Below are 4236 nucleotides of genomic sequence, written 5' to 3' on the forward strand. Positions count from 1 at the left end.
ACTAGCCAGCAGAAAATCAAAAGCAAAAAGACAAGAAAAGAAAGTGATCGTATGGTCAAGTGAAGAAATTCTTGTCTTGTAAATCCCATTCAGCAATACTAGCAACCTTTGTCAAAGCAGCTTTCCATCTATGTACTTCCTCTATGTTATCTTTGTAATGCTCTTCATGTTTAGCAAAGGCTTCTCCAAAAGTCTTCTTTAGATTTCCCACATCACTGGGATCTATGTAGTGGAAAACAGGCAAAACTATAAGCCTCTCCTTTTCCATGCACTCAACAATCTTTGCTAGTTTAATCAAACACCAACTCGATGAAGCGTAGTCTTGTGAGATAATGACAACAGCAAATCTCGATTCTTCTATTGCTCTCAAGAGCTTTGGAGCGATGAATGTTCCTCGCTCAAGTTTTTCATCATCCCTAAATGTGAATATACCTTTCTGATTCAAAGCAGCATATAGATGGTCTGTAAAATTTTTACGAGTGTCACTGCCTCTGAAACTAAGAAAGACATCATATGTCCATCCAGACATGGTAGAAGAAGAAGATGAGGATGCGCTTTTTGTGCCCATAAAAGCCATCGGATGTTAACTTGGTGATTCTTGAACTACAAAAAAACAGATATGGATCACGTATAATGAAGCCAAAAACGGAGAGAAAGAGAGAGAGAAACCGGTCACTAGTCCGGTTTTTTAAACCCACGAAACTGGAAATTTTATTTTTGCAGGAAACCGTTCTGACCGCGTTCAAACCGTCTGGTTGTCGGAACCGTGCACAGGTTTGCCGGTTTCTTTCCCTAAACTTTTATTTTTTTTCTAAAAAAGCAATGGTTGTCAGGACTCAAAAGCCGAAGTTACCTCTTTTTTGCCGGATCTGTTTGTTTGGGGAGAGACTGACAAGATTGCTTGAAATAGATTAGAGGCTTTTTCCAGATCTGCTTGTTTGGAGGGCTAATAAGTGAAGTGAGAGAGATTGAGGCTGACCTGGGTTCTGATCGTGAAGTGAGGCGAAGGTAGAAAGAGAGAGATGATTAAGAAGTGAGAACTGAGAGGAAGCGGAAGAGAGAGAGAGAGAGAGAAGGAGAGAGGATCAGCGAGAGACAGAAGTAAAGTGGGTTCTTTTTTGGGGAAGAGAGGCAAAACGTATAGACATAACACTCTAACAGGCGTTTTCCCCGAAGCTACTATACTGTCGTTTAATTCTCTGACAACGCGCAATGGCGTGCAGATAATCTAGGTCCGTTTAAATACCATTTAAAATTAAAAAATATTGTAGTAAAATAAATTTTAAACAGGTAAAAATGTTGTTCACGCATAAAATTACTGTTTATTAACCTAAAATTACTGTTTATAACCAATAAACTATGGCTGGTGCGTCCAGAAAAAAAAAAAATGAAACGTAGACGCACTACATTTCAGCTCAATCCAAACTCATCCCTAATCAATTATAAATGGATGCATACACATTGAAGAGCCATTAATAAATAAATAAAAATGTTATTCAACAAAAAATAAATAAATAAAAATACTAATAAAGGTATATTTAGATACTGCTTATTTTGCTGAAAATAAAAAATTAAAATTAAAAAAAATTAAAAAATACTATTCACTTTGAAATTACTGTTCATATGCCTTGGTGCACTGTTCATGTCCCATGAACAGTGCACCAAGCATTGGTAAAAAAAAAAAAGCTGATATCGCAAAAAACGCCAAACGCAAAGTATCCAAATGCTACCTAAGTGTTAGGCATATGAACAGTGCAACGCGTGTAAACAGTAACTTTTTTATTAATTTTTTATTGTTTTCGGCTTTCAATTTTCATTTTTCAGCAAAATAAGTTGTATCCAAACAGACTCTAAATGTTTTTAGAGTATTGATTAATAATCCATTTAAAAAAATATTTTATGGAAATAGAAAGAAAAAACAATTAATATTTTAACAGCTTTTCTTATTTCCCATAAAAGTTGTGACAAAACTTTTCTAAAATAAATTATTAACCAATACCCTAATAGCACTCATTAGCATGACCCATAAATAAAAGCTACTTTATTTATTTTACATTTTCACCTTAGTTTTATTTTATGGTTCAACATAATAAAATAATATATTCACTTTAATAAAATAATATATACCCACTCCATTAAATAACAATCACAACAACCCCGCGGCCACCACCACAGCCACAGCCCGGCCACAATAGCAAATTATATGATTTAAATGATTAATTAATCAAAATTATAGTACTTTAGTAAAAATATTCCAAAGAACATACATTCATACCAATTTATATCCACTGCTAACAAAATTTACATTCCCTATGTTCTAGTAGGACCTAAAATCTCCATACACACACCAATCAGACATTTCACAACACTCAAACCAAAGCATCGCAAAACAGCTTAACAATTAATTAGTAAAATATTGATTTAAATGATCATTTAATAAAAAATACACGAAAAAAATCTCACCCAATGCAAAGACCATTCACACACTGGTACTCACACTACACTGCCAATTAAGACCCATATGCAAACACACATCAGTAAACAAAGCAAATTGAGACCCATATGCAAACACACACACACACACCCAAATGCAAAATCAACAGATCGTCGAAGGACGATGGATGAACGGAGCTAGGCTTCGAAGATAGGTGAGGAAGATGATGAATCGGGTCGGCAATGATGCGTGGGTCGGCAATGATGCGTGAGCTTCGGTGCGTTGGTGCATGAGCTTCGGTGGCGGCGGTGAGGACGATGATGAATCGGTGAGGATGATGGATGAGGAGGATGATGGGTGAGGATGATGGATGAATCGGTGAGAGTTTGAGGAGGATGGGAGTTTGATGATGAATCGGTGGAGAGTCTGAGAGCTTATTTGAGAAAGAAAGAATGAGTGCGAAAGTAAAAGAAATAGAAAAAGAAAGAAAGAAATATTACATTTTAACGAGAATGGGAATAAAAAGGAGTCTTTTGGTTGAATATTGCAAAAAATGAACTATATTTGTGATATGGATACTGTTCAAATTTATTTGGGAAAATAAGGAGAAAAGTGAATTTCAACAACATCAATGCCGAAATTTTGAGAAAAAATAGGAGAGATGAGAGAGGAGAGAGGAGAGAGAAATGATGTGACGAATGGGGAGAGAGAAAAAGGAATTTTGGCAATGATATTGCCAAAATTGGAAGGTTAAAATTATAAAAAATAAAAAAAAACTGAATTGTGGCAAGAGTAATGCTACGGCCACACGCTATTTTACCATATTTTTTACAAACTGTTGTTATGGCCAATTTTTTACTTGTTCTCATTAGTGCCTACCAACAACATTACTTTTTTATTTACCAATAATCACTTATCACATCAAAAGTTTATGAAAGTTTTTGTAAAAAAGTTTGTAACTCTAGCATTTTGCCAAAAGTGAATGATTTTAAATTTAAAAAAAAAAAAAAAAAAACCTTGATTTTGGTAAGATACAACCACACTTTTGGAGGACTAAAAGTGTGTATCTCTGTCATTTTACTCCAAAAAGTGTGGCTGCACATTAATCTTACCACAATCAAGGTTTTTTTTTTACTCCAATTTCGGCAATTTAATTGCCACAATTGAGTTTTTTTTTTTTTTTTTTTTAAATCATTCACTTTTGATAAAATGCTAGAATTACAAATTTTTTTACAAAAACTTTCATAAACTGTTGATGTAATGAGTGATTATTGGTAAATAAAAAAATGAAGTTGTTGGTAGGCATTAATGAGAACCAGTTAAAAATTGGTCATAACAACAATTTGTAAAAAATATGGTAAAATAGCGTGTGGCCATAGCATTACTCTTGCCACAATTCAGTTTTTTTTTTTTTTTAATCTTCCAATTTCAGCAATATCATTGCCGAAATTCCTTTTTCTCTCTCCCCATTTGTCACATCATTTTTCTCTCCTCTTTCCTACTTTTTATCAGAATTTCAGCATTAGTGTTGCTGAAATTTTTTTCTCTCCTCATTTTTTCAAATAAGTATGAACAGTACCCATTTCACAAATAAACTTCATTTTTTGCAATATTCATCCAAAAAACTCGAATAAAAAGTGCTTCTAAATAAATTATTGGCTTATTTTTTTGGTCCTCCAAAAGTGTGGTTGTGGGGAGTAAAAAGACCCTGATGAGTATGTGGGCCTTTGGGCCATGCTAAGGAAGGCCGACCTGCTCTTGGGTTTAGAACTTGTTAGTACTATGGGTCGGCTCATACGCCG

The sequence above is a fragment of the Castanea sativa genome, chromosome 3 (assembly GCF_040712315.1).
Source record: "Castanea sativa cultivar Marrone di Chiusa Pesio chromosome 3, ASM4071231v1".
NCBI classification, from domain to species: Eukaryota; Viridiplantae; Streptophyta; class Magnoliopsida; order Fagales; family Fagaceae; genus Castanea; species Castanea sativa.